The 19,509-nt window shown below is 39.9% G+C and overlaps 1 long non-coding RNA gene across 1 annotated transcript; it reads right to left on the bottom strand.

The window, feature by feature from the left end:
• Window positions 1-3,322: 3,322 nt before the first annotated feature.
• LOC104585587 (uncharacterized) lies at window positions 3,323-17,012 on the bottom strand. The gene is made up of 3 exons (XR_002023573.2): window positions 14,600-17,012; window positions 14,321-14,510; window positions 3,323-3,652 (listed from the first exon to the last, which is right to left on the bottom strand). It is a non-coding gene; the product is annotated as an uncharacterized LOC104585587 (long non-coding RNA).
• Window positions 17,013-19,509: the final 2,497 nt, after the last annotated feature.

Genomic DNA, 19,509 nt, shown 5'->3' with positions numbered 1-19,509 from the left:
GGTGTTTTAATAAAATGAAAAATATAAGGTATGTTTAAGTAAATATATAAAACCATAAGATGTGTTCTAGAAAATGACCCTAATAGAATCACATAAGAGTATACAATTGTTTTATATTTTTAACTTTTTAAATAATTAATAATTATTCATATTTTATATACTACTTTTAATAATTTTTTATAATACAAAAATAACATTAATTAATTTCAATTAGGTTTATTCATCAAACTGATGAAATCGACCAACCCGATCAACTCGACCCGAGTTGGTTGGTTTTCTAGTATTTTAGGTCCGCTTTGGTTAAAAAATTTCCCAATTCGACCAAGTTGGATCAATTTCACTTTGGCCATTTGTAAACCAACCAAAATCGAATGGTCTAACCATGGATTTATATTAATATTTTATATTTTAAATATAAATTTTAATATGGAAAAGTGGAAAATTTTCCATATTTCTTAGTCTAAAATGTTTTATATCATAAATCTATTTTTTAATTTATTTTTTATATAATTGCATTATAATTTTTAAAATTAAATTAAATTTTTAAGTTTAAATCTTTTGAACCGACTGACCAAACAAAAAAATCGACCCAAACCGATACAACTTGAGTGGGTCGGTTTTCACAAAAAGGTTAGTCAGTTTTAGCTGACCAACTCCCCAACCTGACTAGATCAATTTGGTTGGCCAAATAACCTACGGCCAAACCGAACCAATTCATGAACACTCAGAATTTCAACTAAATTAATAGTCTCATCTATGATAAATAACAATAGTTTAATCTTCAATAATTATTGAAAATATATTGATAATGAAAAAATACAATAAGTATAAAAAATATATTAATTTAGTCAATAAATAGTATAATCTCAAATAATAGTTTAATCTCTAATAAATATTAATCAATATGTTATAAAAAAAATACAATAAGTACAATAAATTAAACTTAAAAATTTCACTAATATTAGTTTAATCTCTAATAATTATTGAAAGTTTTCTATTAAATAACAAAGCAAAATAAATTTATACATAGTCATTGAAAATACATTTATCACAAAAACAATAAATAATTACAAAAATATAATAAGTACTAATTTTAGTATATATTACTATATAATAAATACAAATTAAGAGTTTAAAATTGTTATTAATAAATGTTAATTTTTTTGAAATTTATTTTCTTGAATTATTACTTGATATTAGTGAAACTAGTTATTTACAATATTATATAAAAATATTAAATTATTATTAATTTCAATATTATGTTATAATTATTTTCTAATTTTCAGAAAGTTTTTAAATTTATTACATACTTTCTTTATTTTAACTATTTAAAATCTATTTATGTTAAATATTTTGTTATTTAAAATACCCAGTTATTTAAATACTTAAATGATATGTAAAATATTTAAATTTTAAAATATTAGTTATTTATAGACTTTAATTATCCATAAAATCATAATTTATACTATTATTACATAATTTCATCATTAATTTTTTAATATATTAAATTATTATTAATTTCAATTCTATGTTATATTTATTTTTATGCTTTAAAGATATTTTTTAAATTTATTACATAATTTCGTTATTTTAAAATTTTTGTTATTTGAATTTTATTTGAAAAGCATAAATAGATTTTAAATTATTTTAAATAAAATATATTTGAAAAGCATAATTATTTTAAATAAAATAAATTTTATTTGAAAAGCATTTAAATTGATAATTCGGAAAAACATAAGTTAAATTGTTAGTACATAATTTAATGATATATTTTGTAAAAATATCAAATTATTTTTTGTGTTTTTAATATATATTTTAAAGTTATTATATAATTTTGTTAGAATATTTAAATAATTCTTAAATTTTTTAATCCAAACTTTCTCTAGATAGATATAGATAAAAAGTAGGGGAGAGGATAAATAGGAATTAGAGATAATTTAGAAGATAAATAGGAATTGCATATAATTCTGGAGAAAGTGGGGGAGGTAATTTAGGATAAATTTTATGAGAAGCGATTATTTAAGTTATTGGGAAAGGAGAAAATTTCTTGACCGCTTTGTTTCAATATATATATTTTAGTTTGATACCCCTGAGAATGTCCATGGGTTGTAACTTGTGAGTTTAACCCACTAACCTAGGCCAACCGTATTGAATTGGTTCTTGTTATCAATTACTAGCTAGTTCCCTGATTGGAATTCAATTCAAGGGGCTGTTTATAAATAGGCGTTGTTTTCTGGGAAGTTATTTATTCTGATAAATATATTTATTTGAGGAAATGTTATCCAGGTGAAACATTTATCCATGTTTTTTGCCTAAAAAAATGTTCCCACAAGATCCCAACTTTTGTGTGCTATGGGGGCATTTAGTCTTACATAATTTGGCCAATTTTTCTCCTCCATGGGTGGGTGATTTACTCACCTAGGAGCAAGGGAAAACTTACCCTTTACCAAAAATTTACTAGTGGGAAAGTTCATTTTTTTGGTGGGCCCTACATTTTTCATTAAAAAATATGGGAAAATTGGTCAATTTTTTGATGGGTCCTATACTTTCCATTAATAAAACATGGGAAAATTGATCAACTTCCCACCCCCCCCCCCCCCCTGCCCTAAAAATTTGAGCATCCATTTGGATTAAGGCTGTCTATGTATCGGGTCTAGTTCATGATAGCTTTTACTTATATCGATTGATTATTCATTGGGACAAAATCATAGACTCAGAATTGTCCTAATTATTATTCAGAATAATTGTGTCTGACCTCATTAAACCCAATTATACTGACATCTATAATTAATTATTTATGTAAATAACAATTTAAAACTTGTTTTTTGATAATTTAACCTTAATAAAAATGATTATAAAATAGTAAATTATATATATATATATATATATATATATATATTAATAAATCAAGTGTTTTTAACCAAAATTATTGTATATATTATCTATCAAATCTACCCTTTTAGACATAAAATATAATAAAAATTAAAAAACCTTTATATAATATTAACAAAACAATTGATTCACAACAAGCAAGAACTAGAACTGATCCAATTATTAATTGGGACAAACTCATAAAATTAGAACTGATTAAATCGATCCGGTAGAACTGACCCATTGACAGCCCTAATTTGGATAGCATATCTTTCATCCAACCACTCCAAATTTGAACTTCATATCCATGTCTAAAACCAACCAACATGGGTGTATTTAACTAACATAGCTGGTTATGCCAAGATCATGTCGATGATAGGCAATTTTCTAGGCCAACAATGTAAAATTATATGGAATAGGGGAGGACTCATGCACCCAACAAGTAAACTTCACTGGCAGAATGATTGGATTCTATTGCAGAAGCTTTCTGGGCCTATGGAAGTAAACCGATTTTCCTTCATCTTTAGCAAACTGCATAATCACCAATCTCTTGACAACATAGCTTTGCCTTTTTAGCAAAACTTAAGGGAGAGAAACAATAACTTATGAAGTAAGAGTAGCCCTCGGAAATTCTAAAGCTTTCTGGAGCACCTTCTAGAAACAGATTTATAAAATAAAGAACAAAAATACTACAATCTTCATAAATGAGATTCCAAGGAGATGAAAAATCAACTCTTCCTTCTCTTGCCTGCCATCTGTTATATAAATGCCCAATACAAACCTGGATTTGCAGAACATAATTGGTTAGTGGACCAAAAATATATAGCGAAGGAGAACAATGAAATGATAGAGACTACGCAGGCTCTCTTATATGTAGTCGTTTCAAGTGAATCTAGCAGCAACATACATGGTTTTCTAGATTCTGTGAATAGATCGTCTCAAAAGTGGCATAAGATAAACAGACACCAATGACTCCTAAAAATAGCCACATTTAAATTAATATCAACTCCTAAATAAGTCATTTAAGTGAACCTAGCAGCAATGGCAGTTAATGTTGAATTTTATGGAAATGGAAGAACCAACCGACACACAATGGGAACTGACGAGAGGTGATTTGGCCTGACCTAGCAAGTAAAGGATACATAGACACGACCTGTCAATAGGATGACAACTCAGTAAGGGGAGCCTTGTCAATAGTTCGGGAGTTCAGGCACCTCGGCACCAAAGCCACTTCAGCACCCGAGTACCGAAGTGACACATAATTAACTCTAGAAGCTTCTCAGCAGATTCCGAATCTCCTGGAATCACGCCGGTAATGGCAACCCTTATCCTCTCCCTGACTGGATCGGACGGTAACGATAGACTTCATTGGTTGGTACGTTACTCTCCTTTAAAGCAGAACGGATCTCATCTACACGGACCGAGGACCCCGAACTAAGCCATTGACACAGAAAGTGTTTGAGAAACACATGGACAGTTTGGGACTCCAGCTTATACCTGATTGGACCTAAGTGCAAGTGGGAGCTGTTAGATAGTGTATGCCCTTAGCTCCAATCAGATTGATGTACGTATTGTCATGAATAAAGTGCATAATTGATTCATTTTATATTGGTGTGTTTCTTTGTAATACCCTTAAACTGGGCATTTATGAGACTCGTTTTAGTTTAGAATCTTCACAGTCGTTGGATAGATTTGGATCAAGAAATTCTCTCCTAATTGGATTAGGAGGCTAATCCAAAGAAAGCTATAAATAGGGGGGCGAATTCCTCAGTTCAGACACACTCAATAACCTGCAGAATTCTCCCCGGTTCTTGCCGCCCCTACCCAGTTCGATTTCCACTTGTGGAGCTGATCAAGAATGGTTCTTGATATTGTTTCTTGCTAGAAGAAACAATCTAAAGTTGTGCTCACCAGCCCTTATTCGATTCTTATTGAAGAATTCATGTTCTTGCTGAAGAACCACCCTGTTGATCCTACCTCACCATATGCTGTGTCATCTTCAGTGGAGGCGGGTTTTGGACTTCTCTTTGGGCGTGAACACGTATGTTGGGAGTTACTGTTACTTCGTATCAGGTATACCCCTCTCTTCCCTTTTGGTTTCAGATCTGGTCTGGTTTTGATTCAAGAACGAACCTTGAAAATGCACTTTTCTAAATTAGGAAATACAATTCCCGGATAGGAGAAAAAGAAATTTTTGAAATTTCGCCCAACCTTCCTATAGGGTTCGGCCATCCATATGATGGATCTCCCATCCCTTCACTAGTAAGTTTCTTACTAAAAAATTTAGATGTTTTCACCTGGTCCGTGACATAAATGCTCGGAATCAACCCTAGTGTAATAACTTATAGACTAAATGTGGACCCTTTAGTCAGGCTATTTTGACAAAGGAAACGCAACCTTGCCCTGGGGCGGTGGGGGGTAGTCGATGAGGAGGTCAGGAAGCTCCTCGCCGCAAACTTCGTCTGGGAGGTACATTGCCCGAGCTGGGTCGCCAAGCTCATGTTGGTGAAGAAAGCCAACGACAAGTGGTGCATGTGCGTCAACTACACCGACCTGAACAAAGCCTGCCCGAAGAATTGCTTCCCCCTGCCTAGAATAGATCGCCTGGTAGATGCAACCTCAGGCCATGAGTTGATGAGTTTCATGGACGCCTATTCTGGTTACAACCAAATTAGGATGGAAATAGCCGACCAGGATAAAACTTCTTTTATAACCGAACTCGAGTTGTACTGATATAAAGTCATGCCCTTTGGTTTGAAAAATGCTGGAGCAACTTTCCAGCGACTTGTAAACAAAATTTTTGAGCCTTTGATTGGCAATAAAGTAGAGTGTTATGTTGACAACATGGTTGTGAAGACCCAATTTTCTAGATTTTTAATCGATGATTAAAATTCTATTTTCCAAATTTTAAGGAAGTATAGTATGAAGCTAAACCCAAACAAGTGTGTCTTCGGGGTCATGTCGGGCAAGTTCCTCGGTTACATAGTGAACCGATGTGGCATCGAAGCTAATTCGGATAAAATTAAGGCTATTTTAGATATGTGACCGCCCTAAAAAATCAAGGAAGTCCAACAGCTAACTGGTCGGATAGTTGCCCTAAACTGGTTTATGTCTAAACCAGCAGGTCAGTGCTTACCCATTTTTAAGGCAATAAAAAAGAATAAAAAATTTGAATGGACCGAAGAGTGCCAACTCACATTTGATGAGCTAAAAAGGTACCTAAGTACCACCCCGGTATTAACCCGACCTGAGGAAGGAGATGAATTGAAGTTGTACCTCTCCGCGAGTGATGAGGTGGTTAGCTCGGTACTGATCAGAGAAGTAGACCGGGTCCAACGACCAGTCTACTACATAAGTAAAGTTTTGTAGGATGCGAAAACCAGATATCCTGACATCGAAAATCTAGAGTACACGCTACTAGTAGCAGCTCGGAAATTGCGCCCATACTTCCAAGCCCATACCATCGTTGTCCTTACTATAGACCTCTAATGCACATCTTACTTAAGCTCAAGGTGTCAGGGAGGTTGGCGAAGTGGTCCATCGAGTTGAGCGAGTACGACATCCGGTTCGAGCCATGGCCAGCGATCAAAGCCCAAGTTTTGGCAGACTTCACAGTAGAATGCACGTTCAGCATGCCGGCCCCTGAATCGACTGAGCCTATTAGCGTGTCAGAGGCGTCAACCAGCGCAGCATCGGTCTCGGTCAGAGCAGTATCGACCTAGGGTGAGGAGCCCTGGATCCTCCATGTAGACGGCTCGTCCAACCAGCGAGGAAGCGGTGCTGGACTGATACTGTTCGGCCCGAGCGAGGTGAAGCTGGAGTGTGCTCTCTGGTTCAGATTCGAGGCATCGGACAACAAGGCGGAGTATGAAGCACTAATTGCCAAGCTAAACTTAGCGAAGGAAATGGGGACAAAACATCTCATCGTGTGCAGCAACTCACAGCTGGTAGTTAACCAAGTCAATGGTGACTACGAAGCTCGTGACTCAACTATGGCGGCCTACTTATCCAAAGTCAGGGTGATCCTACCAGGCTTTAGCTCTTGTTTCATTAGGCAAATGCCGAGGTCCGAGAACGCTGAGGTCGACGCCTTGTCACAACTAGCAAGTACTAGCGACAACACCATGCGAACTATGTACAAAGAGGACTTGCTCGACCTAGCAATCTCGAGGGGTAGAAGAGGTCGCTCCCGTGTTGCAAGCGGAATCGAGCTAGATTGACCCGCTTGTTGATTATCTGCTCCATGGGACCCTACCGACAGAACACAATGTAGCTCGGAGGATAGAGCGTCAATCAGCTTGGTACGTCCTTATAGACGAACGGTTGTACAGGAGGTCCTTCACGCTCCCCTACCTATGTTGTCTACGACCCTCAGAAGCTGGGTTCGTACTTCGCAATATCCATGAAGGGTTATGCGGAGGACACTTGGGGGGCAAAGCGCTCGCCCAGAAGGCATTAAGGCAGGGCTACTGTTGGCCCACTATGAAGGCAGATGCACTCGAGCTCGTCAAGAAATGTGATAGATGTCAGAGGCATGCCAACATCCTCCCTCAGTTTGCCATCGATTTGAAGTGCTTGACTAGTCCATGGCCCTTTACATAGTGGGGAATCGATATCCTTGGCCCATTTCTGTCGGCAACCAGGCAGAGGAAGTTCCTGGTCGTGGTAGTCGACTACTTCACGAAGTGGGTGGAGGCCGAACCATTGGTAAGCATCATAGCCTGGAACATGCAAACTTTCTTTTGAAAAAACATTGTGTGACATTTCGGACTGCCTAGAGTTTTGATCTCGGATAATGGGAAGCAATTCGAGGACATTAAATTCCAGAACTGGTGTGCCGAGATGGGGATTTAGCAAAATTTCACTTTGGTAGCACACCTGCAAGCAAATGGACATGCTGAAGTGACGAATAGGGCTATCCTCTGCAGACTGAAAGCTCGCCTTGTGCAAGCTAAAGGGTTGTGGGTAGACGAGCTGCCCAGAGTCCTTTGGGCCTATCGGACTACCATCAAGACTACGACTGGCGAAACACCCTTCAACCTCACATACGGGACAGAAGCTGTGATTCAGACAGAGATTGAAGTACCAACGTTGTGGCTCGAAGCATACGATGAAGAGGCAAACAATGATGAGCTCTGGACTAACTTAGACCTGGTTGAAGAAGTGCGCGACCTAGCCCACATTCGAACCGCGGCTTACCAAAAATGAGTAGCTCGGTATTATAAGCCCGGGTCAGCAAGCGACTATTATGAGTTGGCGACTTGGTCCTCTATAAGATAATGGTACTTGAGCCTGGCATGGGTAAGCTTGGTCCGAACTGGGAAGGTCCATACCGAGTGAGACGAGTGTTCGGAGAAGGAACCTACGAGCTCAAGACCATGGAAGGAAAACAGGTAATTCAAGCTTGGAATGTTGACAACCTAAGGAGATACTATCTATGAAACCCTATCGCAATTGAAAATAAACTGTCCACAAGATCACCGAGCAGATCTTAAGGACGAAGAACTAGAGAGAGGACCCCCAAGTCATTCCCAGAAGCCTAAGGGTTATGGTGTCGAGCTGATAAGAGACCTCGGCATAATATAATACCCAGTCGCCTCTTTGGCATGGGCAGAGAAGTCCTATTTGCCTCTTCAGCATAGGCTGCCTAAGACCTAGTTGCCTGTTCGGCATGGGCTCACTAAGACCTAGTTGCTTTGGCATGGGCAACTAAAAACCCCAGTCGCTTTGGCATGGGTAAGGCAAAAGTAGCCCAGGCGCAGAAAGGCGGGCATATTCCTTACAGTGTCTGCTCACACTAGCGTACAACAACGTTGGATTATTCCTATTCGAGTCTAGCTCGCCAGATCAGGATTAATCTATACTAAGAAATTTTTTTTGCACACTAGAAATTTTTGAACTGTTGTATTTCATTAATGAAGCACTTTGGGTACATAGCAAGAAAAAAAGAACAAACAACAAAAAAGAGATGAACAAGAACAAGAAGATTACAACTATATAGCCGAGCTCGGAGGCTCGGGACATTGAGTATGTACAGGGGGTCCAAGAAAAGAGGCAAGTTATATCAGTCAACTCGGGGTTCTCCATCCCCAATAGAAGCATCGGCAGGCTGGTCGGTCTCCATACGATCCTCGGTGGCACCATCTCCCTCTCCCTCTTCTACTGTCTCGTCACTGAGGAGGTTGTCGTCATTCTCCTCTTCGGAGTCCAGGTCTTTAGTAGTTTCAATGGCCATCTCCTTGGTGATCTTCGGCGTTGTGATGGCATTGAGGTCAAGATGGGGGAATTCATGCCAGGTCAACCATCTACTGAGCATAAAGCCCTTGTGGTAGCCTGCTGTCCCGGCCTTGACCAACAACTCGCGATGTTCCGCCGAAGACTTGTACTCTTCGACGGCCTTGACCTTGGCCTCCTCCATTGCCCTGAGCAGAATATCAGTCCACTCCTTCACCAGTGCCTCGAGGTTCTCATTCTCTCTCTTAGGAATCGCCTCGCGCTCCTCCAGCTCCTTCTTCTCTACAATTAGTAGAGTCAGCAATTCCTTCTTAGCTCACACATCTTTTTGCAGCTTGTTGATCTCGCTGCGAGCAAGGTTTAGTTCGGAGTGGGCACTTTGGGAGGACTCCTCGGCTTCGAGAGCTCATTTCAGGTTCACCTCGGATTGGTAGGCTAGGGCATGGATCAAAGAATTCACCTGCCAAGAGAAGAAACATAATTTAAGTATGGACCAAAAACTATGAATAATATAGCCCAAAGGTTGAGTACGTACCACCATACAATGAGTTACCGCTCTGGCCCCGAGCTGAGCGACTGGTAGATCAGCCCAACGAGCAACCTCCTCGGTGAAGACCGTGTCCTTGCTCTTTAGGAGATTGAACTTAAGAGTCAAGATGCTCCGACTAAGGTGTCGCCACTTGATGGAATGGTCGCCTAAGCATACTGGGGCTCAGAAGATGTGGTCTCCTCGGGAAAGTGGGGCGGGAAGTTTTACCTTAGTCCTCCTCGACCAAGTCGATCACTGGCGGTTGCTCAGCAACCAGAGGGTGCTCGGGGACGGTGGCGCCTATGTTGGAAGTGGTGGTATTTTCATGGAGACGAGCCTTCTTGGAGGCCCTCTTCTTCTTCTTCCCCTTCTGCATGTCCCCAAAGAGCTCGTCGACGGGGATGTCAGCAATGGCAGCTGCAAAAGACGACGAACAGAGCCTCTAGTGAGTTGGAAAAGGCCACCCCTCAGTGTTACGGACTACAAAATAACACCTCTTCTAGGTCAAGACTTTGTTTAGGAGCTCGTGCAACAATTTGTACCCGGGGCGAGGAGACATGTAATAGCTTTGCCTGTGCTCGGGAGAAAACATGCTGAATTTTTCTTTGTGGATAAGATCGAGGAAAAGGTATTGAGGTCTGAGGTTGGTTATAATCATGGAAAAGGGAGATGGTACCTACAATGTTACGGATAGAGTTTGGATGGAGCTGGTCTATGGCGATGTGAAAGAATTTGACGATCTCAACTATGAAGGGATGGAGTGGGAAACACAGTCAGGCTACGAGCTACTCTTTGAAGACCACGATCTCGTCATGGCCGTGATCCCAAGGAAAGTTGCCTAAGGGAATGCTGTACACTAAGTGGTTGGGTAGCCTATACCGAGCTACTAAGGACAAGAGCTTGTTCTCTGTCATTGAAGACAGGTAGAAGCTGTCCGACAATCAAACCCAACGCGAAGTGGAGGCTGACCTGTCGGAAGCCTCGCACTCTTACTGAGGTGAGTCCGCCTCAGACAGGTTGGAGTCAACATCCTGCGCCGAGGTGCCCACTTCGGCCCCAGCGGACTCACCACTCCCATCTAATGGACTATCTAAACTAAGGCTAGACATGCTAAAGGAATGGACAATAGAATCAGAAACAAGGAAAGGCGAACTCACCAAAGAAGACCAAAGAAAGCAAGACGACCTCGGACATAGGGATAGCTGACACCGAGCTAGGTGACTTGAACGTGATCTCAAAGAGCTCAGTCACGCGGTTTGTGGCAAGGAAAATGGGCCCTTTGGCCCCTATTTATAGCCACCATATCCGAGGATCAAGGTTAAGATCTGCGTGATCCAACGGCTCCTATGAAAACCGGTTGCACGTCGCCCGAGGTTGAAATCAATTGAGTCCGCGGAATTTATAATCGACGTGATGTACACACGTACCTGATACGCGATCTGGGTCATTTCTTGGTCGAGCCAAGCGATCATATAGGTCCAACTGACAATCCGCCCTTCGTACCACCTAGACATCGTACCAAATCCACCTAGGCTCGTCATGAACTCCCCGCGTCGGGTCAGGACTCCTAGCACGAGGAGTGGGGGGCAATTGATGAAGGGTGATTTGGCCAGACCTAGTAAGTAAATGACACGTGAACACGACCTGCTAGTAGGATGACAACTCAGCAAGGGGATTCTTGTCAGTAGTTCGGGAGCTCGGGTGTTCGGGTACCTCGGCACCAAAGCCACTTCGGCACCCGAGTACCGAAGTGACACGTAATCAACTCCAAAAGCTTCTCAGCGGAGTCCGAAGCTCCCGGGATCACGCTGCATAACGGTAGGCTTTATCCTCTCTCCACCCTGATCAAACGGTAACAATAGACTTCATTGACTGGTACGTTATTCTCCTTCTAAAGCAGAAGGGATCTCACCTACACGGACCGAGGATCCCGGAGTTGTTTCGTGAGACCTACGACAACTCAACTACATAAGGGCATCAACCCCCCAGGACCCAGGTACGCACGATTAAGTGCATTCTAGCTCTCATATTTCTCAAACTCTCAGCTCTCATATTACTATTACTGACTTAAGCATCGGAGCAACCTCGCTGGGTTAGCCACCCTTGGTTCTCTGATTCCTCCCTTTCTTTGCAGTTCGAGCGACCTACTTGTTGACAGGCGTCCGAACTGCCCTACAGCTAGGAGCATCCAAGTTAATGCTTTAATAGTTCTTATCTCGTGTGTAAGGAAAACCATAAACAGTCAAGATACATGAATGAAGTCCTATCTTCTGAGAAGCTACTCAGTAAGTTTCTGAACAGATCAAATCCATCTCATTAGAAGGCAAAAATAGAACCTTCATTTTGACTAGTAGATCCATGGGACTTAGAACTCACACTAAGTAGAACTGAAATATATGTGTCTAGTTTCCTCTTTTGCATTGAGATTTCAGTCTTAATGTTGGCATCCCCCTTTGATGGAACATCATGGGGAAGTCATTCATAAAACATGGGGAGATGAGGCAAATTTGAATCTCCTAATCTCTCCGGACTCTTGTTTAGATATTCTCCTTGGAAGTGCTTGTGTACTGGCTGCACGTAGATGCCAACACAAGTGACATTTTGGATATTGATGCACATAAACCTCAAAAATGAAAATCAAAAGCACATCAAATATTTGTCCGACATTGATTACACAAGATACAGATTTAAAGCATTTTAATAAATTATCCTAAATGTAACTGGACAAATGTACCTGCTTGACACATGATGAACTCAAGTCCTCATCAATAGTCTCGATTTTTTCCTGGATCAGAAGTCCTTATTAGGAAAATCCTTTTCATGCTTAGAAAATCATCTTTGTGATGCATCAAGAATATCCGTATGTATTAAGAATATATGATTCAGTGCTCCATACAGAAAATCTTTCTTTTTTCAACCCAAGCACTAGCAGTAACAGTGCCATACAATTGTTGCATTCCTTTTACATATGATTTCTTATCCAGTTCCAAATCTCTCTAATGAATATAGAACCAGTTACACTGTACACTATTAATTTGTGTTCTTGACTGATACAAGCAATTTAACTTCATCAATTTCTCTAGGTGCATATTTCCAATAGTTACTAACTTAATTCAGCCTTAAACCACCATATGGCATCAACTAAATGAATCTTCTCCCACTATTTAGTTCTGTTAAGAGTTCTGTTTTCTGTTAATCTATATGCCATTAGATCATTCCTACCACTTCAATACTCATTTTCTTTGGTTTCCCCTCGCTCTTATAGAGCCTTCTACTTGCATCATGTCAGTTACACAGATGTAGTCAATGGTTGTCTATTACTATGGATAAACCATCTCAGCTCAACTTCCCCCGTCTTGTTATCTATTTGTAGCGGTACAAACTAGTCTTACCACTCATTCTTTGCAGCATCTTCATCTCACTGCTTTTTATTTTGACATTTGCTTCTTGATTGCTCTACACTCTGTTCTGACTTGAGTATGATTTGAGACTTTTACACATCATGCTACATATTTGGATTTGGAAAGCTCTTACTCAGGATAAATTCCCTGTTTTGTTTGTCCAAAAAAAAGTTGAATAGGGCCAAGTAGAATGAATCCTATGCATAGAGTTCTATGCAACGATTCAAGTTTGTTACACAAGACAAAGACACAGCTGAAATGATGTCAGAAAATTGAGCCCCTTCTCTAGAGTTGGTTATGAAAAGAGTCATCAAGACAACATATTCTTGGCTTTTGATCGGCCAGGAATTCATGGACATTCCTTACTCTGACATTTTTTAGTTATAAATCCTTGTATGGATATCACATAGCTCTCTTTTGATCTGTATAGGTTGATTGTTTCATTTTTCTTTTTGTGAAGTTCTATGTAAAGCTGCTGGTTGCACAAGGATATACATGTATATGGCAGTCTTTTAAAAGGCGTGGGAGGTGCACACCTGGAGGCGCACCTCCAAGTGAGGTGCCCCCAAAATGCCCCGAGGTGTATGCCAGTGGTGCTGACTCCTCTGAGGCATACGCCTCATACGCTTTTTTCATGAGGCATGCTAGAGGCGTATGCCTCATGCGCTTCATGCACACCTCATGTAAAAAAACAGAAAAAAAGAAAAAGGAAAGAAAAAAGAAAAAAAGAAAGGAAAAGAAAGGGAAGGGGAAGAAAAAGAAAGGGAAGAAAAAAAATGAGAAAAAGAAAGAAAAGAAAAGGAAAGGGAAGGGAAGATAAGGGGAAAGAAAGTGAGTTGGGGGCAAAGCCCCCAGACCCCTTGGCTGGAGGGCAAACCCCTTTCAATGCAGCCCCAATTTGGTTTTTTGTGTTAGAGGGGTCTTGCTCCACTCCAGCTCGCTCGCTTCGCTTGCTCGTGTCCACTTCAACAAGACCCCCCCCCCCTTTCAACTAGTGCTATGCATCTTCTAATAGTGATAATGATTATGATATTCTCAATCCACACTGCACAGTATAGCTAAGGAGTTAGGACATAGCATGTCTCATAAGATTTTAAAATTTTAAAATGATGCCTTGTTGGTTCAATGTTCACTGTGTGTATAAAGAAAAGAAATATTTATAATAACTAATGGACACCAAGTATAATTTAATATATCATGACTTGCAAAGCATAAGTTCAAACAGTGAAAAACTAGGTTATCCAACCCTTCTTTTTAATGTGGAAGAAATCTAGAAGATTAGTACCTTTTAAACTGAAGCTAGGAGAAGCAGTGATAGAAATGGTTGTGCAAGATTGCAAAGGCATTGCTTCTCTTCTAGAGATTTTGATATGTGAAGCTGAAAACCTTGAAATGATGTTGTTTCTCTGCTTCATGACCAAGAATCTTGAAAAGGACTGTACTGGTATCAAGAACTATCAAGATGCCTCATGAATCTAAACATGGAGTTACATTGGATCAGCACATTAAAGATAGCTTAAAAGCTTCTTTTATTCAAATACTTGTTACTCTTACAGGCTCTTACTGGCTAAAATGCAAATATGAGAACTCTTAGTTTGAGGTTGTCCTAGTAATACAGTTTTGAAGCATTTCCTGTGACAGCACCAAGATTCAAATGTGAAATTTGCACAGGAAAAAGGCCATATGTGTCACATAATACCAAACTTATTTATGTCTTCCATTGTTAAGCAAGACTCAAAATCTTGCAAAGCCCACTTAACTCGACCCAAAAATCTGAGGACAGAGGTAGAGGTAGCTTATGGTTCTTCAATACTGAGGTGCTTGGCATGCCTTGGCATGGTTATTTGTTCAATCAAGTAGACTGTTTAAAACCCAATGATGATAGTAAGCACGAGATAACATGCCTGTTTACTTCTTTTTCTTAAAGTAAAGATTGAAGATTCAAACCCAAAGAAATTTACAGTAAGTATACAAAACTTGAAGGATCGATGCCTCTGTGAGGAGGAAATGGAGAGGATGCCATGACTGCACTGGGTAACGTTGAGAACATTGTTTTATCAGGTTTAGCACAATAGCACATCCACTGAAAAATGTAGGAGGCAGAAGAGAAGACAAATTAGTTGAGCCTGCAGGAGATTTCCATAAGCAGCAGTATCACTACTATAGGAAGTTTTTCCCAGAAAACTCTAGTGACAAAGGGCATATATTTTCCACAATTAGAACGGACAGAAGACTAAACTTACATATTAACAAACAATAACAATGGATATGGAAGTAAACAGAACGGATGAGAAAACAGGATTCATGTAGCCAACCCCATATATATAGTTGGAATAAGGCTTAGATGAAGATGATGATGATACACCAAACTATAATAAAATCCTAAAATCATATACAAATGCTAATGGAAGAGTAAATAAGAAGCAAGAATATCAGCAAGAAGCTTTGCATTGACAGAAGACCTTCGTAGAGGCAATTGATGCATCAACCAATTCATTCCTAAAATCCTTTTACAATGCCTATCAAACTCGTTTTAAGGAGATAGGTATGGTTGGAAGCAATTCTGGACTGACCAGAGGGTTGACCCCAGTAAATCCCATGAAATCATAAATTGGAAATGCATGAAAAATAGAAAAAATTAATAATTAAGTATATAAGCTATACATTAAAAACAATAATAAAAAGTACCAAGACTTCCAGAGGAGATCTAAGAGAACAACAAATTAAAACTATGCAAATAGTTAAAGCCAGTTCCTATTGGGCAAATGAGATAAATGGCAGTTCAAGGAGGCAAATAAAATCAACATTATTGTGGTCAGTGTCTCCAAGGGTAGTTGCAACTTTTCACATAAGGAACCAAATTGTATTATAAAACGTATTGCTACAACACCATTTGAAATCAAACGAAGATCAACTCTATTCAGATTTCAGAACCTTCAAAACTAAAAAAAAAGGGTAAAAGGCAGATAACATGGAGTGGGTTCATAAACTCAAAATTGGATTTACGTGAAAATCTCGATAAACAGTGAAACTTCCATTGGTTAAGCTAAAGAAACTTGGACAGGTTTAACACTGGAAGGAAAAAAAAAAGGTTTATTATATATAAAGTAATACCTAGTAATATTTGAAGTTATTAACTTGTGCATAGTTTTATCGAAAAAAAAAAAAACTTGTGGATAGTTTTATCAAAGAGGCTGATACGGAGAAAAGTTAAACCAAAATACAACCCAGAAATCCTGTTCAGCCATTTCATCTTACCAATACAAAAGTAAACTGGAATAAAGCTGGAGGTTTGTTAGATTATTAGTAAGACAGATGGTCTAATAAACTAAGTGTGCCAATAATACATTGAGAAACGAAAATGAGTGAACAGAGCAACGAAGAGATTAGTCAAGGTTATTGAAAGCTAGAAGAAATTACAGCACTGAGATCTTAGTGACGCAGAAGTCTCCGAATAAATCGGGATTGTTTTTGTCTGTGAAGTCCACAGAAGCATCAATTTGAAGAGAAACCGGACACATTTGGAAATCAGAAAACAATTTGAGCAAAGCAAGTAAAACTGAAGGGAAAAGGTGGTAACAGAGCAACAACCTAGAAATGAAATTACTAATTGCTGGGAACTGAACTGGGAAGCAGCAGCCCCAGACAGAACCAGAATGCTGAAGCCCGCGCTTCTCGACTCTCGAGCGAGCATGTTAATCGCCTTTCACAATATCACTATTACCATATTCGTCTGGCATTGGCAAGTGGCAACCTGTTCACTGGCCGAGCTTCGGGCTAGGCCCATTCAAATTTTGATAATATTTTAGACTGTATTTGGGCTCGGGTTTCGAGTCTGGCCTATTCAAATTTTGATAAAATCTAAATCCGACAGGTCCATCAACAGGTCTCCCGCCGTCCCGTAGATAACGATAAGAAATCAGCTACACCACCATGGCAGGCTTGGCAGCCCGCAGCAGGGACAGGCTCAATGCAAATTTGTGATTTCCACTGCAGAGCTATAAGTATTTAAAATGTCAACAATTCACATTCTATGCATCAATGCTCGCCCGTGAATTGGCATCAATTTCAAGCTGATACCTTCCCCAACAGTACTTTGAGCCTATAAATTCTGACCCTATACTGAACCGTCATTCTCCCAAAAAGAAAAACTTACACCTGATAGAGTAGCCCTGAAGTCTTTTTTTTTGGAACAATTTCATCCGACGAATGCAGCAAGAAACCATGGCACATATTAATAAAAAGCCGAGTTGAGCATCGGAGTAACAGACCAGACACCATCGCATGAGATGCTATAATAAGTTGGCACCATGCTTCTATTGCACCCAAGATAACCAGGGCATCCCCTTTGTCTCCAGAAATTGTATTAAAACCTAGACCTCAGAGATTTAACACCCCAAACTTTGAGACTTATGATGTTATCACTAATCCTGTGGATCATGTAGAGAGCTTCTAGGTGCTGATGTTCCTTCATGGCACCTTGGACGTGAACCTGTGTTTGGCCTTCCCCACTACATTATGGAAAGCAACGAGATTATAGTATTTTGGGCTCCCACCTTGGTCCATTACGAGTTTAGAGCCAAACGACATCGGCTCCGATACTTATAGCTCATTTTGCGACTAGTCACAAGTACCAGAAGACAACAGCTAGCTTGATGCATGTTTAACAAATGCCACACGAGACCCTTAGGGAATATATTCAAATATTCAACTCAAAGGCTCTCGAGGTCCAAAACTTAGACTTGGTTGTGGTAGTAGCAGCAATAGCTCATTGGGTTCAAGACCCCCACTTCATGTTTTCCTTGGTGAAGAAACTACCTTAGGACATGATGGAGTTCTAGAAGCAGAGAAGTACATGAACGCTGAGGAATCACTTTGCGTGAAGAAAGACGACGACAAGAAAAAGAAGAGGAAGGACTAAGATGAGGAAAGGGATGGTGACCAAAAGAAGGTAAGGAATTGGGAGTCATACTCTAGAGCTTGTACACCTCCTCAGAGGTTCTAGACATACAGTCCCATTAAAATAGCTCGAAGTGAGATCCTTATGGAGATATAGAATCAAGACCTATAAGTACATGTAGTTCAACATCACAAAGATTGTGATGAGAACCTTGAATAGTAAACACATGAAGAATTCAACTTACAATGAGGACTGCAATGATGCAAAATAAGTCACTAACATAGTTGCAATAGGTATTGTGTCGTTGTCTGATGGTCGTTAGCTGTTATAGATTACCTCAAGGGTTGAAGGATGATCTAGGAAGCAAATGCAAGTTACTCGCACTTGCTCTCTATGAGGAGTCATAGTGACTCATTTCACTGTAACTGCCAATTTATCTTAGACATGTGAGCATCTTGAAGGAACTTTGTTCCCAACATGTGACCATGAGAAAACTCATGGAAGGCCATAGCCAAGATGTACCATTTGAGAATCCCAAGGGAAGAGGAAATCGTAGTCCCAAAAAATCCTTGTTGGACACGCGGTGAAGCTTCAATAGAGTTTACCCAACAAAGGCCAGAGAATCGTGATCCTCTTTCCTAACAGGAAAATTTCTTATTTGGATGTTTCTCCTTATAACTTCGGGATTTCCTCTATAAAAGGGAGGGACCTGAGCACACACAAGACTTGTCTCTGAATTCCTAGCTTCTCCAACCTCTTAAGTCCTATTGCTCCCCATTACTTCAACAATTCCTCTTTCCTTCACCTTCCCCCATTACTTCGACAATTCCTCTTTCTTGCCTCACTGTCCCACTTACATTAGAATATTTAGTTATTTCCTTGATCACAAAGATGGTTCCTAGAAGAATCAACCTTTCCTTGATCTCCGAATAGCAACATATTGACACTGGGAATCACACTTCGAACGAGAACCCTAAGGAACTAATTCCGCAAGAGTCAAGTGACCACTCTGACATCGAATCCTTGTCTCATAAGGTCCATGACTTTAAGAATTGGTTCAGCTGCATAGAGTGAATGCAGGCTGAGATGAGAGATACTCTACAACAGCTCCTACAACAAATGACTGCATTGGAAAACCCTCCTTTCACTCTGGACATCTACCCATCCCTCTATCCGCCTTGGAGACCCCACGCCCAAACCACGTAACCCTCAACCACAACAATTCGGTTGTTCAGTTTTTCCAATAGGCTATGTTGCTCAGATGATCACCCAACCTCCTGCCCCTTCCAACCTTGTCCCAATGACTGTGATTGGAGACGAAGCACCGCTCCCCTTGAAGTTCCCATTAGTCACCTAGAACTGCAAAAATATGTTCAGAGGCTAGCCAGAACAAGGCCCAACCCACCTTCATCCTCTAGAAGTTGTATTCAAACAAAATTTTACGCAAGCCTTATCCTACTAGCTACACGCCTCCACAACAGTGGCCCCTATACAACAAATAGAGGGGCAACCCCTAAGAGCACATTAGCAAGTTTAAGGATGTCTTGGGATTCTGACCTACTAGTTCGTTAATT

This window comes from Nelumbo nucifera, chromosome 4, assembly GCF_055504915.1.
Source record: "Nelumbo nucifera cultivar China Antique chromosome 4, China Antique-T2T, whole genome shotgun sequence".
Lineage (NCBI taxonomy): Eukaryota > Viridiplantae > Streptophyta > Magnoliopsida > Proteales > Nelumbonaceae > Nelumbo > Nelumbo nucifera.
The sequence above is the reverse complement of the archived record's forward strand: the minus strand, read 5'-3'. Positions and strand labels throughout refer to the sequence as shown.